Here is a 17,951-nt window from a genome sequence, read left to right as displayed (position 1 = left end):
TGGCATCCTGTAACTTCAGGTCCAGCCTCATAATTCTCCATGCGTGTGGAGGTCAAGTTCACCACCGGGTGGCGCCGGCAATGGCTGCCTGGCCAACAGTCTGTCCGTCCCTTCCTTGTTTGTGTTTTAATAGTATGTGTTGAATGGATGTTTTAGTGTTCTTTAGCTTGTTTTATGTGTGGGGTGGGGGGCGGGGGGCTTTGGCAGAGACTTTTTCTAATCTCTTACCTGACGGTGATGTGATTTTTTGCCGTATCGTATATCCGTCCGCACTGCGGCCTAACATCGTGGAGTTGGCGGCCTTTGCTGGAGACCGACTTCGGGAGCTCCAACCGTGGGAGCCTGCGGACTTCAACATCGTGGAGTTTAAGGTCCCTGGTCATAGACCGACTGCGGGAATCCAAGCCGCAGGAGCTTCGACCGCCCCGACGCGGGAGCTTGGATCGCCGGCTGCGGGAGCTACGATCGCCCCGACGGAAGAGCTACGATCGCCCCGACGGAAGAGGAAGAAGATTGGACATTTTTGCCTTCCTTCACAGTGAGGAATGTGGGGAATCCGCTGTGGTGGATGTTTATGTTCACTTTTATGTAGTTGTGTGTCTTGTTGCTTTTTTTTTTCGTTTGGCTGTATGGCAATTCGCATATCACTGTACCTTAATTGGTACGTGACAATAAAAGACCTTTGAACCTTTGATATCGGCATTTTTAGCCTCAGGATCATTTCTGGTTGTTTGACTGATCTCTGGGAAATTTTGCAGTTTGATGGTGGCCATCCAAACTCCATACTTAAGGAAAGAAGGCTTCACCTTACTTTCCTTCAGACCAGAAGAGGAAACAAATGGGGCACAGAGATGTGCCTGCATTACATGGTGCAGGAGGGAACTGTGCTACATCTGTAGTCCGTATCTGTTTTTACTCAGATAGGCACGGACACAAGATAAAACAGCTCACAGATGAGGTTATCCGAGGTTATCCACTTTGGTAGCAACTGTGAGGTTATCCACTTTGGTAGCAAAAACAGGAAAACAGATTACTATCTAAATGGCATCAAGTTGGGAAAAGGGGAAGTACAACGGGATCTGGGGGTCCTTGTGCATCAGTCTATGAAAGTAAGCATGCAGGTACAGCAGGCAGTGAAGAAAGTGAATGGCATGTTGGCCTTTACAACAAGAGGAATCAAATATAGGAGCAAAGAGGTCCTTCTGCAGTTGTACAGAGCCCTAGTGAGACCACACCTGGAGTATTGGGTGCAGTTTTGGCCCCCTAATTTGAGGAAGGACATTCTTGCTATTGAGGGAGTGCAACGTAGGTTTACTAGGTTAATTCCCGGGATGGCGGGATGGTCATATGCTGAGAGATTCGAGCAGCTGGGCTTGTATACTCTGGGGTTTAGAAGGATGAGAGGGTATCTCATTGAAACATATAAGATTGTTAAGGGCTTGGACACGCTAGGGGCAAGAAACATGTTCCCGATGTTGGGGGAGTCCAGAACCAGGGGCCACAGTTTAAGAATAAGGAGTAAGCCATTTAGCACGGAGACGAGGAACTTTTTCTCACAGAGAGTGGTGAGTCTGTGGAATTCTCTGCCTCAGAGGGCGGTGGAGGCAGTTTCTCTGGATGCTTTCAAGAGAGAGCTAGATAGGGCTCTTAAAAATAGCGGAGTCAGGTGATACGGGGAGAAGGCAGGAACGGGGTACTGATTGGGGATGATCAGCCATGATCACATTGAATGGCGGTGCTGGCTCGAAGGGCCAAATGGCCTACCTCTGCACCTATTGTCTATTGTCTATTGTCTATCAGTTGTGAGTCTATCCAACAATTTGTTTTATTAAAGGTTTTAACAGTGCTCACCGGGAAACACTCTGGGAGAACACAAAGTGTTTCTATGACTCACAATACTGACAGCATTTTATATTCTCCTGACACAATGGTTAGTTGTGATCCTGAAATAAGTCATCATTGATCAACGTCTCTGTATCCTTTCATCTTTGTCTATCCCCAGAGTTATATTTAACCTTAAATATCCTGTTATTTTGAATTCCTCTCGCCCATATCTAACAAATGGGCAAAAGACCCATTTTGTTTATTTTAGTTTAGAGATGCAGCACGGAAACAGTCCCTTCGGCCCACCGAGTCCGCAAGGACTAGCGATCCCCGCACATTAATACTATCCTACACACACTAGGGGCAATCTACATTTATATCAAGCCAATTAAGCAGCAAACCTGTGGAGTGTGGGAGGAAACCGAAGATCTCACAGAGAACCCAACGCAGGTCACGGAGAGAACGTGCAAACTCCGTACAGAGAGCACCCATAGTCAGGATGGAACCCGGGTCTCTGGCGCTGTAAGGCAGCAACTCTACCGCTGCACCACCGTGCCGCCCACCGTTTCCAAGGTATTTTATATCCCTCAGCCTGGTTTACAACCTTCAATGTTATTCTATCTGAGCTAGCTGTGCCTAGAGCTACACACACACTAACACATCTAATTACCCTCCTAACACCTTATGTTGGCCATTTTCCCACCCCGATTCCCCAGTATGTGAGCTCTAAGGTTAAACAGACCTACACATCTTACACATGATTTCCAAAGCAACACGGGCTTCCTCAACACTGCGGGCATTGATACACTGAACACAAGAAAAAAGGGACAGGAAGGAAGGAAGGAACTGCAGATGCTGGTTTAAATCGAAGATAGACACAAAATGCTGGAGTGATTCAGCGGGGCAGGCAGCATCTCTGGAGAGAAGGTGTTTAAGAGGGAACTGCAGATGCTGGAGAATCGAAGGTTACACAAAAAAGCTGGAGAAACTCAGCGGGTGCAGCAGCATCTATGGAGCGAAGGAAATAGGCAACGTTTCGGGCCGAAACCAAGGGTTTCGGCCCGAAACGTTGCCTATTTCCTTCGCTCCATAGATGCTGCTGCACCCGCTGAGTTTCTCCAGCTTTTTTGTGTAATCTCTGGAGCGAAGGATTGGGTGACGTTTCAGGTCGAGATCCAAACAGAACAGAGGTGGCCCTGGCTTTCAGTAAAGGGCCTGTCCCACTTGGTCGTCATTCACGCGCTATTTACGCGACCTGCTAGCGTGTGGGGAGCGCAGGACGGGCGCATGGAGTGGCGTGGAGGAGTGTGGACTTTGTCCTGTACGAAATCTTCGCTCGCCACCGGCCTGTCACGTAACTGACGGCCAAAGTGGGAGAGGTCCATTAGATTGACTCCTCTCCGTGGCATTCCTGCACAGCACTCATACGATAGGAGCAGAATTAGGCCAATCAGCCCATCAAGTTTACTCCGCCATTCAATCATGGCTGATCTATATCTCCCTCCTAACCCCATTCTCCTGCATTCTCCACATAAGCTCTGACACCCGCACTAATCAAGAATCTATCTATTTGCCTTAAATATATCCATTGACATGGCATTCACAGCCTTCTGTGGAAAAGAATTCCACAGATTCATCACCCTCTGACTAAAGAAATTCCTCCTCATCTCCTTCCTAAAGGAATGTCCTTTAATTCTGAGGCTATGACCTCTGGTCCTAGACTCTCCCACTAGGTGGGCGGCGCGACTTTCGTCAGCAGCGGCCTCTGCAGTCCGTCTGTATTTTTATTATTTTTGTCTCGTTTCTATGTAGTTTTTATTTATTTTTTTTGTCGGGGTATGTGTGTGGGGGGGTGTGGGTGGGGGGGGTAACTTTAAAATCTTTCCCCTGCACGGGAGACCTGACCTTTTCTTGTCGGGTCTCCGTTGTCATTGGGGCTGCAACGTGGAGCGGCCTCCAACAGGAACGACCTGGGGCTCCAGTTGCGGAGCTGCGGTCCTACTCACCGTCGCGGAGCTGGCCGAGTCCAGAGCGGGTGAAGCGGTGGTGGAGCGCTGCTGCGACCCGACCCCCGGAGATTCGGAGGCTACAGCTGCGGGTCTGGCGGACGGCAACACCGGGAGCCCGTGGGTCCCTGGTGGGAGACCGCTTTTCGGGGCTTCCGCAGCGGCGACTTCTCCCGCCCGAGTTGCGGGGTTGAAAAGCACCTGGAGCGGGGCCTTACATCATCGCTCCACGCGGCTTGGAATGGCCGTGGGACTTTGCGAGCGCCCGCCGGGGCTCTAACACCAAGACCCGGTGAGCGGCCTTGCATCACCCGGCGTGGCTTTAAATGGCCACGGGACCGTCGCCCACCGGGGGCTTTGACTTTGACTCTGACATCGGGGGGGAGAGTGCAGGGGAGAGATAAGTTTTTTTTTGCCTTCCATCACAGCGATGTGATGAATGTTTGTGTAAATTATGTTGTGTCTCGGGTCTTTTTCGTTTTGTAATGTATGGCCGCAGAAACAACATTTCGTTTGGACCTCAACAGGGTCCAAATGACAAATAAATTGTATTGTATTGTATTGTATTGTGTAGTGGAAGCATCCTCTCCACATCCACTCTATCCAGGCTTTTCACTATTTGGTAAGTTTCAATGAGGTACCCACTCATCCTTCTAAACGCCAGCGTGTACAGGCCCAGCGCCGTCAAACGCTCAAACTGCTGTCAGTCATTAATACCCCTCTCTGGAACGTTCCTGCCAGGATCTCATATCTTCCATGACCACAGTTCTTCACCAAATCTGTCCATAACCCTTTCATCCCCTGGAGGAATCTCCTCCTACCTGCTACTTCCAGCAATATCCATTCATGCAACAACAACACTCAGCGAGAGCCAGGAGAGCTCAGCTTTTCTTGTGGCACAATGGCAGAGTTGCTGCATTACAGCGATTGCGGCACCGGAGACCCGTATTTGATCCAGACCACGGGTGCTGTCTGTATGGAGTTTGCACGTTCTCCCCGTGACCTGCGTGGGTTTTGGCACATTGGCATGTTGGTTAATGGCATGTTGGTCTTCATAACAAGAGAAGTTGAGTATAGGAGCAAAGAGGTCCTTCTGCAGTTGCACAGGGCACTAGTGAGACCACACCTGGAGTATTGTGTGCAATTTTGGTCCCCAAATTTGCGGAAGGACATACTTGCTATTGAGGGAGTGCAGTGTAGGTTCACAAGGTTAATTCCCGGGATGGAGGGACTGTCATATGTTGATAGAATGGAGCAGCTGGAGCAAATTTAGGATGAGAGGATATCTTATTGAAACATATAAGATTATTAAGGGTTTAAGAAGGAACTGCAGATGCTGGAGAATCGAAGGTACACAAAAAAGCTGGAGAAACTCAGCGGGTGCAGCAGCATCTATGGAGCGAAGGAAATAGGCAACGTTTCGGGCCGAAACCCTTCTTCAGATTATTAAGGGATTGGACACGCTAGAGGCAGGAAACATGTTTCTGATGTTCAGGGAATCGAGAACCAGGGGCCACAGTTTAAGAATAAGGGGTAGACCATTTAGAACGGAGATGAGAAAAAAAATTCACATAGACAGTTGTGAATCTGTGAAAATCTCTGCGGCAGAAGGCAGTGGAGGCCAATTCTCTGGATGCTTTCAAGATAGTTAAATAGAGCTCTTAAAGATAGCAGAGTCAGGCGATATGGGGATATGGGGAGAAGGCAGGAACGGGGTACTGATTGTGGATGATCAGCCATGATCACATTGAATGGCAGTGCTGGCTCGAGTCTCTTTCTGATAGATTTATCCCAATCAAACAAAATAATTTGACTATTTTAAGATTATAATGGGATTACATCTATATACTTTTAACCTGTTAAGTTCAAAGATTCAAAGAGGGCGGCACGGTGGCGCAGCGATAGAGTTGCTGCCTTACTGTGCTTACAGCGCTTGCAGCGCCAGAGATCCAGGTTCGATCCTGACTACGGGTGCTGTCTGTACCAAGTCTGCACATTCTCCCCGTGACCTGCGTGGGTTTTCGTCAAGGGTTTCCTCACACACTCCAAAGACGTACAGTTGAGTAGGTTAAATGGTTTAGTATAAGTGTAAATTGTCCCTGGTGTGTGGGATTGTGCTAATGTGCGGGGATCGCTGGTCGGTGCGGACTCGGTGGGCCGATGGGCCTGTTTCAGTACTGTATCTCTAAACTAAACTAAACTAAACTAAGTCATCTACACTTTGTTCTGGATGCGGCTGCAAGGCAATTGCTAAAGGTATCATTATAAAGGGCTCCACTTCATTCCATAACTCCCTGTACGCTGGTTTTGGCTGAGGCCCTGCATCAATTGCTTCCAGTTCTGGTAAAAAGGATGTGAACATCCGTGACAGGGGGCAGAAAATATTTTCGAGAATGTTTCCAGTAATGGGCCATTAGGTTAGTCTGGAGATGTTGGAACAAATAAGACTTAAAATGAATTCAAGAACAGCGCACAGCAATAATGATGGAAATAGAACGAATTTGGTTTAGTTTTGAGATACAGCGCAGAAACAGGCCCTTCAGCCCACCGAGTCTGTACCGACCAGTTGAGCAAGTTAACCGCAGACATCTGTCCCTATACCTCCTCCCTCGATTCTGTCCAAGGACCCCGACAGTCCTTTGAGGTGAGACACTTTGCACCTCCTCCAACCTCATCTACTGTATCCACTGTTCAAGCTGTGGGCTCCTGTATATCGACGAGACCAAGCGCAGGCCCGGCGATCGTTTCGCTGAACACCTGCTCTCCGTCTGCCTAGGCCTACGTGATCTCCCGGTTGCTCAACAGTTTAACTCCCCTTCCCATTCCCACACTGACCTTTCTGTCCTGGGCCTCCTCCATTATCAGAGTGAGGCCCAGCGCAAATTGGAGGAACAACACCTCATATTTCACTTGGGCCACTTACACCCAAGTCAAGTCAAGTCAAGTCAAGTTTATTTGTCACATACACATAGGAGATGTGCAGTGAAATGAAAGTGGCAATGCTCGCGGACTTTTGTGCAAAAGACAAACAACCAAACAACCAAACAAACTATAAACACAATCATAACACACATATTCTTTTACATAATAAATAATGGAAGGAAAAACGTTCAGTAAACATAGAAAACATAGAAACATAGAAATTAGGTGCAGGAGTGGGCCATTCGGCCCTTCGAGCCTGCACCGCCATTCAATATGATCATGGCTGATCATCCAACTCAGTATCCCGTACCTGCCTTCTCTCCATACCCCCTGATCCCCTTAGCCACAAGGGCATCGTCTAACTCCCTCTTAAATATAGCCAATGAACTGGCCTCAACTACCCTCTGTGGCAGAAAGTTCCAGAGATTTACCACTCTCTGTGTGAAAAAGTTCTTCTCATATCGGTTTTAAAGGATTTCCCCCTTATCCTTAAGCTGTGACCCCTTGTCCTGGACTTCCCTAACATCGGGAACAATCTTCCTGCATCTAGCCTGTCCAACCCTTTAAGAACCCTGTCCAACCCCTCAGTAGAGTTAGTCCCTGGTGAGATAGGCGTTTACAGTCCGAATGGCCTCTGGGAAGAAACCCCTTCTCAACCTCTCCGTTCTCACCGTATGGCAACGGAGGTGTTTGCCTGACCGTAGCAGCTGGAACAGTCCGTTGCAGGGGTGGAAGGGGTCTCTCATGTATTGTTTGAGTTGACCTTGTTGTATTTTGGACTGAGTGAAGTTTTAGTAATTTGTGTTCTCTGCAGATTCTTGTCCTTGGCATTCCCATTGGTATGTTCCCGGACAAGATGCTTTCCACCGCCGCTGCGTAGAAGCACTGGAGGATCCTTGGAGACACTCTGAATTTCCTCAATTGCCTGAGGTGGTAAAGGCGCTGCCTTGCCTTACTCACGAGTGCTGAGGCGTGTGATGCCCATGTCATATCCTCGGAGATGTGGACTCCCAGATATTTAAAACAGTTCACCCTATCCACAGGATCCCCATTTATTATCAATGGAGTGTAAGTCCTCGGATGATGTGCCCTCCTAAAGTCCATGATCAGCTTTAGGTATGAATATTGATTTATCTAACATCAAGTAACCCTTATTTTCCCTCCCTCTCTGTCCCTCTCCCGCCCAAACCATTGTACTAGTTTCACTGTAATTCTGCTGAGTTTCATGGTCTATATAACTTGTTTTCACCTCGCCCATAGCTGACGATGTACGGCTTCCTTGATCATCGTTAGTTTTGTGCATTACTTTCATTTCTTTGTTCTGTATCTCTCCATATATTTCTCCTTTCCCTTTCCTCTGAAGAAGGGTCTCAATAGAAAATGGACAATAGACAATAGGTGCAGGAGTAGGCCATTTGGTCCTTCGAGCCAACACCGCCATTCAATGTGATCATGTCTGATCATCCACAATCAGTACCCCGTTCCTGCCGTCCCCCCTATCCCTTGACTACACTATCTTTAAGATCTCTATCTAACTCTCTCTTTAAAGCATCCAGAGAAATGGCCTCCACTGCTTCTGAGGCTGAGAATTCCACAGACTCACAACTCTCTGGGTGAAAAAGTCCTTCCTCATCTCCGTTCTAAATGGTCAACTCCTTATTCTTAAACTGTGGCACCTGGTTCTGGATTCGGGAACATGTTTCCTGCCTCTAGTGTGTCCAATCCCTTAATAATCTTACATGTTTCAATAAAATATCCTCTCATCCTTCTAAATTCCAGTGTGTACAAGCCCTGCCGCTTTATTCTTTCAACATATGACAGTTCCGTCATCCCGGGAATTAACCTTGTAAACCTACGCTGCACTCCCTCAATAGCAAGAATTTCCTTCCTCAAATTTGGTGACCAAAACTGCACAAAATACTCCAGGTGTGGTCTCACTAGGGCCCTGTACAACTGCAGAAGGACCTCTTTGCTCCTATACTCAACTCCTCTTGTTATGAAGAGCAAGACCCAAAATGTCACCCATCCCTTCTCTCCCACCTGTCCCGTTGAGTTACTCCAGCTTTTTGTGTCTATCTTTGGTGTCGACCAGCATCTGCAGTCCCTTCCTACACAGTATTGTGGGCAAATCAGGGGTAGTGTTGGTGTGCGGGGATCGCTGGTCGGTGCGGACTCGTTGGTCCGAAGGGCCTGATTCTGCACTGTATCTCTAAACTAAACTAAATCAAATGCCTGTGCTTTAATATCTATAAGTACAGGAATAAGCAATAGTTACTATTTGTATAGGTCAGTCTATTCAATAAGCAATAGTTACTATTTGTATAGGTCAATCTGTACAGTCTGGAGGGGGCGCCATCTTGGCGAGCAGCTGTCCGTCTTTTTCACTCTTTTCCTTAATTTTTAGTGAGTTTTGTTTTTAGGAGGTTAGACTTTTTTATGTGGGTTGTGGGGGGGGGGGGGGGGGGGGGGGGGGGGGGGGGGGGGGGGGGGGGAAACTACTTTCTAGGTCCCTACCTGGTCGGAGAGGTGGCTTTTCTCCGGGCTGCACCATCGCCCCGACCTGTCCTTGCGGCCTACCAGCGGGCTTGTAGCGGCGTTTTCCTGTGGGACCGCCCAGCACCTCCGGCTTCGGTGGCGGCACAGCGCTGGAGCGCTACCGCGGAGCGGAGCGGGCGATGCCTTGCCTGGGTCGCCGCGCTGGATCTCCGGTGAGCTGAGACCGCCAAGAATAACATCACGGAGCTGCGTGTCTGTGGAGCGGGCAGCTGCGGGTGGCAGCGCTGTCTTTAACATCGGGAGCCTGGGATCTTTCGATGAGATCGGCAGTGGTGGAGCTCCAACCATCGCGGCCTTGTCGGCTTCGGAAGCTGCAGTCTCCGGTAAGGAAGTCCCAGGTGTCCCAGGCCGCTGTGAGGACTCTCCCGACGCCGGAGCATCAGCACCCGGCGAGAACGGCCTGGAACATCGGGCCTCCGTAGAGGCAACTGTCTATGGCCAAGGACTGCTCTCACCCCAACCATGGACTGTTTACCCTCCTACCATCTGGGAGGCGCTACAGGTCTCTCCGTTGCCGAACCAGCAGGTTGAGGAACAGCTTCTTCCCGATGGCTGTCACTCTACTCAACAACGTACCTCGGTGACTGCCAACCACCCCCCCCCCCCCCGGACACTTATTATTATTTATTCAAATCATTTGCTATGTCGCTCTTCCAGGGAGATGCTAAATGCATTTCGTTGTCTCTGTACTGTACACTGACATTGACAATTAAAATTGAATCTGAATCTGAATCTGAACTGGGGTTGGGGACTGGACATTGTGCCTTCCCTCATAATGGAAAACATTGTGGGGGGATGTTTTTATGTTAAAGATTCTTATTGTTCCGTTTCCAAGATGGCTGCCGGTAGGGAGAGTGAACACTGGCGCGATTAGCTGCCGCTGCTCTCTCTTTGAATTGTGTATTGTTGATGTCTTTACTATTCATTGTGATCATGGCTGATCATCCACAAATCAGTAATCCGCTCCTGCCTTCTCCCTATATCCCTTGATTCCGCTAACCCCTAAAGCTCTATCTAACGCTCTTTTAAATTAATTTAGTGTATGTGTAGGATAGTGTTAATGTGCGGGGATTACTGGTCGGTGCGGACACGGTGGGCCGATGAGCCTGTTTCCGCGCTGTATCTCCAAATAACACTGAATTTAGGTGATTGTTAGCTGTGGCATTTGGTTCATACAATTAACTGATTATCCGCAATTCTCTGCACTGGACGGATGTGATCTCTTGAGGACCAGCCGGAGAAATTGAATTTTTTATGGACCTTGAAACAGAAACCAAAGGAAGATCTCGTGGAAGTTTGTAGAAAATGACATCTGGTGAGCACCATTCTGGACCTCCGCATGTTGAAAATTGCTTTCCAGCCAATTAAATATTGTTGGAAGCGTAATCTCCTGAGCGAGGGTTTGCTCATGGAAAGTTTGAAACTTGATCACAGAGCAATTATTAGTCATGTACTCAGCATCAAGGAAAATTTGACAAGGGGAGAATGAATTCACTAGAAGCATATGCTCGATTGTAAACACAAGTGCATTAGAGAACAATAGCAATGTTGATTCAGGGGAAGCCAGGGAAAGGAGACTCCTGCAATTGCTCCCGTATAAAACAGTTACAAAACCCCAAAGACATATTTTACTTTGAAAGTCGCAGGCATTTTCAAAAGTCGCAGTCAAGGGCGGTCACGGTGGTGCAGCGGTAAAGATGCTGCCTTCAAATGCTTGCAGCGCCGGAGACCCGGGTTCGATCCCGACAACGGGTGCTGTCTGTACGCAGTTTGTACGTTCTCCCCGTGATCTGCGTGGGTTTTCACCAAGATCTTCGGTTTCCTCCCACACCCCAAAGACGTACAGGTTTGTAGGTTCATTGGCTTAGTATAAGTGTAAATTGTCCCTAGTGTGTGTCGGATAGTTTTACGGGTCTGTCCCACTTAGGCGACTCTTTAGGCGACTGCCAGGGACTAGTTTTAATGGAATTCACCCACGACACCTGGCGTCAAACTACAACAGCAAAAATTGTCGTCACTGTCGCTGAAAATTTTTCAACATGCTGAAAATGTTCCTGCAGTCACCCAAAAAATCGTCTAAGTTGGACAGGCCCATTAGTGTGCGGGGATCGCTGGGCCGTGCAGACTCGGTAGGCTGAAGGGCCTTCTTCCGCGCTGTATGTCTAAACTAAACTAAACAGTAGCAAAAATATAATTGTAAATGTGGCACAACTGACCAGTTGCAACGATCATTTATTTTGTAATACAATAGCCAGTTTGGATGAACCAAATGCCACAGCTAACAAACTCTTTCAGTAGTGTTCCTCGAGGAAACCAGTGACTGGAACACCAGGGAATAAATTATCTGGCCTTCTTTGAAATAGTGTAACAGTATTCTGGTTTAGTTTAGTTTAGTTTAGTTTAGAGAGACAATGTGGAAACAGGCCCTTCGGCCCACCGAGTCCGCGCCGGTCAGTGATCCCCGCGCACTAACACTATCCTACACACACTGGGGACAATTTACATTTATACCAAGCCAATTAACCTACAAAACCTGTACGTCTTTGGAGTATGGGAGGAAACCGAAGATCTCTGGGAAAACCCATGCAGGTCACGGGGAGAACGTACAAACTCTGTACAGACAGCACCCGTAGTCAGGATCGAACCCGGGTCTCTGGCGCTGTGAGACAGCAACTCTACCGCTGCGCCACCGTGTCGCCCAAGTTTAGTTGAATTGCGGCTTAGACGTTAACAGCCGAACAAAAATACTTTTTTGGAACTTATTGTGTACCATTCACTCTCATCAACAGAAGACACACAGGTCCTGTTTTAATAGACAATGCAGGGTGTAAACCACTCCAAACTTGCTTTCACATTTTATGCACATTTGCAAACAGTTTATGGACACCATATGGGGGTTAATATCTTAAACTGCACCAAAAGAGGAAAAAAAACTTTGCCTGGGATGTATGACATAATAGTTAACAGAGGAAGGTTCTGTTTTTCGTGAAGTTATTTAAACTATGAACTAAGATAAACAAAGATAAGGTAACTTTGCAGATAGTGTACAGAGATGACTGTGATCGATCCCCAAAGTCAGTCGTGAATCAGGCTGCCTGAAGATCACAGTAGATCATGATTCCATGAAGGGCTGAATGGTCGACAGTTTAGATCAGTTTAGAAATACAGTGCGGAAACAGGCCCTTCAGCCGACCGAGTCCGCACCAACCAGCGATCCCCGAATAACTAACACTGTCCTACACATACGAGGGGCAATTTTTACATTTACCAAGCCAGTTAATCTACAAACCCGCACGTCTTTGGAGGGTGGGAGGAAACCGAAGATCTCAGGGAAAACCCACGCAGGTCACGGGGAGAACATGCAAACTGCGTACAGACAGCACCCGTAGTCAGGTTCGAACCCGGGTCCCTGGCAACTCTACTGCTGCTGCCCTTCTGGCCCATAAATATCTCGGATACCATCGTTCAATAACTGTGACCTAAGGAATAGGTTTAACCACTTAACGCGGCACCCTGGTCCAACAGTAGAGTTGCTGCCTTACGGAGCCAGAGACCCTGATTCGATCCTGACCACGGGTGCTGTCTGAATGGAGTTTGCATGTTCTCCCTATCTCCAAGTGCTCCAGTTTACTCCCACATTCCAGGTTTGTAGGTAAATTAGCTTCAGTAAATTGTCACTAGTGTGCAGGATAGAACAAGTGTAGGGGGAGTCATTGAGTGGTACAGACTCGTGGGCCGATGGGCCTGTTTCCAAGCTGTATCTCTGAAACTATAATTTATATTCAATTCACCAAGACACAGTCGTATAATTGATGCAGTGAGAGGATGGCCCACGCCCATTTCATAGCACAGTAGGTATAATAAATATAGATAGCATATTAAATATAAATACTGTACTGAAAATAAATCAGCTCAATAACCACCTAACACGCTTACAACCGTGACCCTCAATATCAATTCTTAATTCCTGTCTCTGAGCAGGTTGGAGGCTTAGGACATATTTTACAATTTTAAGATAATCTTGTAAAATATTTAAGTCGTTGCTTCATCATTTTTCCTATGTGTGGCTTGTTTTTCAAGCACACCACCTGATACATTTACTGATCTCCCTCTCCCTTCCCCTCTCCCCTTCTCCCCCTCTCTTTCCCCATCTTTCTCTTCCTCCCCCTCTCCCACCTCTCTCCCCCATCTCTCTCCCTCCCTCTCTTCCCTCTCTCCCTCTCTTTCCCCATCTCTCTCTCCCCATCTCTCTCTCCCTCTCCACCTCTCAGTCCCTCCACCTCCCCCTCTCCCTCTATTTTTTCCTTTCCAAGGACTTTATTCAGCAAAATGCAAAATGCATAATACAGCGTGCCAAAAGTACATTTAGCGATGACAATACATCAAGCAGTCATTATAGTACAATGGTGCAGCCATTATTTACAATGCTCTCGACCCCACGCGGTGACCAGCAATCACGGAAAGGCTCCAATCCCCGTGGACACCGCGTGTTCCCTCTCCAGGGACACTCGAGAATGGACGTAGGCCCGGAAGACGGGGCAGGCTGCCGACTCTGGTGTGACCATCGACCGCCCGCTGCCTGTAACCGCCAATGGCCATCTTGGCCACCAGGAGCCCCCCCCCCCCCCCCCTTCCCCTCCAAAAATAGTGCTTGGCCTTTTGATGGCCCAAAGCCACCACCAAATGCTTGACCAATATACTGAGCTGGTCTTTGATGATTACACAGTGTTCAGCTTCACCCACAATGTCACAGATAATCAAGCAATCCACGCCTGCAGCAATAAGATCTTCTGGATAACATCCAGTCTTGCACTGATAAGCAGCAAATCACATTAATACGAGAGAGAGAGAGGGAGAGGGAGAGGGAGAGGGAGAGAGAGCATGTATCCATCACCGAGTCATTCAGTGACATTACCAACACAGATGTTGAGATTAATGACAATCAGACACTAAACCAATTCAGTCAAATGATGATCCTTTTAGAATAAACTAGACTGAGTGGACCCCATTGGCTCCCAGCCACACGGGAGGCCTGGTCCCACAACGCAACCCGTTCCCCCAACGCAATATTCCGCCACTCACCCATAGCCCGCAACTGCGCAGACGCGGCTCATTTCCCCTCATCCCCCTCCCCCTCCTCTTCATGTGTGGGAGGGGAGGAGGGGTGTGTGTGGCTGGGGAGGTATAGGAGGTGGGGACAAGGGTGGTGTGTGTGTACGGTGGGGTGTGGGGGTATGTGTGTGGGCGGGGGTGGTGTGTGTGTGTATGGGGGGGTGTGGGGGTATGTGTGTGGGTGGGGGTGGTGTGTGTGTACGGGGGTGTGGGGGTGTGTGTGTGGGGTGTGTGTGTGTACGGGGGTGTGGGGGGGTGTGTGTGTGTGGGGGTGGGTGGTGTGTGTGTGTGTGTGGGGGTATGTGTGGGCGGGGGTGGGGGGTGGTGTGTGTGTACGGGGGGTGTGGGGGTATGTGTGTGGGTGGGGGGTGGTGTGTGTGTACGGGGGTGTGGGGGTATGTGTGTGGGGTGGGGGTGGTGTGTGTGTGTATGGGGGGGTATATGTGTGGGCGGGGGTGGTGTGTGTGTATGGGGGGGGGGTATGTGTGTGGGCGGGGGTGGTGTGTGTGTATGGGGGGGGTTGCGAGGTGCGGGCGGGCGGAGGGGCAGTGGCGACAATTTGAGCTGTCGTACATTGTCGCCACGGTAACGTAGGTTGTCGCCGGTGCTGACTGGTGAATTCCATTGGCCTAGTCACTGGCAGTCGCCTCGAGAATCGCCTAAGTGGGATAGGGCCCGGCAGCAACTCTACCGCTGCGCCAGCGTGCCGCTCCGATTCTGTGCTGTACAAAATAATTATACATTTTCTGGAAATAAAATCATTTCTTCTGGAACCAGGAGAAAAAATGGAAAGATTGCGCAGGCTATAAACACAAAGTAAAAAAAACAGGATGCTCAACTACTGAGCATTTGAAAAGGCCTTTGCGATCGCTGGCATTCAAAAACTTTACGCTTTTCGTGTTTTGTAGCAAAAGACAGATCAGAGCAATTTTATCCCTGGAACTGAACTGTCCCAGTCCCGAGTGTGTAGTCAAATAATGACCTCAGACTGGATTAACCAACACCATGTGTTGTGGATGTCACTTGTGACATTTCTAATAATAATATAATAATAATAATAAATTTTATTTTCGGGCGCCTTTCAAATCTCAAGGTCACCTTACAAAGATTAAACAGAAGAGAGAAAAAACTTATAGTCGGAGAAAAATAAATAATAAGGACATCATCAATACACAAATTAAAGATAGAAATCGCTCCAAAGACACAGAATCAAAAAATCAAAAAAAACACAATGTGAAGAGAGAGCAGCAGCAGCTAAAGCGTGCTAGCGTCCACTCTCCCTTCCGACAGCCATCTTGGACACAGACTAACAAAGTACCTTACACACAGAAAAATCATCCCCCCACAGTGGTTACCACTGTGGGGGAAGGCACAAAGTCCAGTCCCCAACCCCAGTTCGACCAAAAGTCAGGCCTATTGAGGCCACCGCTGTTGCCTCAATGGAGGCCCGATGTTCCTGGCCGTTCTAGCCGGGTGGTCTTGCCCCGGCATCGGGAGAGTCCTCACAGCGGCTGGGCCACCTGGAACGGCCGCTTCCTGGGACTGTTGGTAGCAAGCCCAGTCTCTCCTTTCATGTCTTGTAAATCAAAAGGGCCACGACATGATACATTAACATCTCTCTATCTCTCTCTCTCTCTCTCTCTCTATCTCTCTGGGTCTGGTGTGTATTTGCAGCAGTTTCTGGTCACAGTTGAAGTATTCCTTTGGCTTAATCCAGAGGTTAAAGGCATGTGAAACACAGCATATTATGGTGCTTAGTGTGGAATGGAGATGGAGTCTCCTCTAACACATTCCGCATATGTTAATACTTCCTTGCGTCTCAAGTTCAAGATGAGTGAGTGCTATCATTGATATATTAGCAATGCTTAAGGGGTGTCCAAAGAGGGCATTGGTTTAAGGTGAAAGGGACGAGGTTTAAAGGGGATCTGTGATAGTTTCATTTAGGGCAGATGTTATCTGGAATGAGCTGCCAGAGGAGGTGGTGGAGGCTGGAGCAGTAACAACATATAAGTGGCATCACAACAGGTATTTGAATTGGGCAAGGAATAAAGGGCTACAAAATTAATTCTGACAAGTGGGGTTAGTATAGATAGATATGATAGCCAGCTTAGCAGGTGGTGCAGCGGTAGATTTGCCGCCTTACAGCGCTTGCAGCGCCGGAGACCCGCGTTGGATCCCGACCATGGGTGCTGTTTGCACGGAGTTTGTACGTTCTCCCCGTGACCTGCGTGGGTTTTTTCCGAGCTTTGGTTTCCTCCCACACCCCAAAAACGTACAGGATTGCAGGTTGATTGGTTTGGTATGCGTGTAAATTGTCCCCAGTGTGTGTAGGATAGTGTTAATGTGCGGGGATCGCTGGTCGGCACGGAGTCAGTGGGGCCGAAGGGCTTGTTTCCGCGCTGTATCCCTAAACTAAACTAGGTGCGATGGGCCGAAGGGGCTATTTCCAAAATTTACTCTATGGCTCTGAATGAACCTTTTCATCATAGGTTGTATTGCTGGAGAGGATAGTGTATGTGAACATAGGTTTGTGAAATATGATTAATTTTAGCTATCGTTGAAATTTTATTCCCTCCTCCTCACCCCCCCTCACCCCAAATGGTGCTGAGGTCAACTGCCTAAGGAATTCAGACATGCCTTTCCTGTTCTGAGTGGCTGAGAGTGTCACAGGATAGCACAGAGAATGAGAGAGCCATTGGAGGAGCCAGCAGAGTAATTGACAAAGATTCAATGAGGATTGAATCAAGCCAATCAACCTGCAATCGTGTAGGAAGGAACTGCAGATGCTGGTTTAAAGTGAAGATAGACACAAAATGCTGGAGTAACTCAGCGGGTCAGGCAGCATCTCTGGAGTAAAGGGATAGGTTACGTTTCAGGGGTCAATAGATAACAAATAATAGGTGCAGGAGTAGGCCATTCGGCCCTTCGAGCCAGCACCGCCATTCAATGTGATCATGGCTGATCATCCACAATCAGTACCCCGTTCCTGCCTTCTCCCCACATCCCCTGACTCCGCTATCTTTAAGAGCCCTTTAAACAGGAGACACACAAACTATGTGATCCAAAGTCATCTTTAATCAGCACAGAGACTTTAACAGCATAAAGGATGGTTACTTGTTTGAGCATCCTGACTGCTGCTCGAACTGAGCAGTGCTGGAAGCAAGTGTTAATATAAACGTTACAGTACGGAGTTAGTGATGCTAACTTATATATGATTGGATGACATGCATAACCAATCTACAATCCCTATCTAACTCTCTCTTGAAAGTATCCAGAGAACCGTCCTCCACCGCCCTCTGAGGCAGAGAATTCCACAGACTCTCTGGGTGAAAAAGTGATTCCTCATCTCCGTTCTAAATGGCTTACCCCTTATTCTTAAACTGTGACCCCTGGTTCTGGACTCCCCCAACATCGGGACCATGTTTCCTGCCTCCAGCGTGTCCGAATCTTTAATAATCTTATATGCTTCGATAAGATTCCCTCTCATCCTTCTAAATTCCAGAATATGCAAGCCCAGCCATTCTCCCAGCA

Source organism: Leucoraja erinacea, chromosome 2 (genome assembly GCF_028641065.1).
Source record: "Leucoraja erinacea ecotype New England chromosome 2, Leri_hhj_1, whole genome shotgun sequence".
Lineage (NCBI taxonomy): Eukaryota > Metazoa > Chordata > Chondrichthyes > Rajiformes > Rajidae > Leucoraja > Leucoraja erinaceus.
This window is presented reverse-complemented; position numbering follows the sequence as displayed.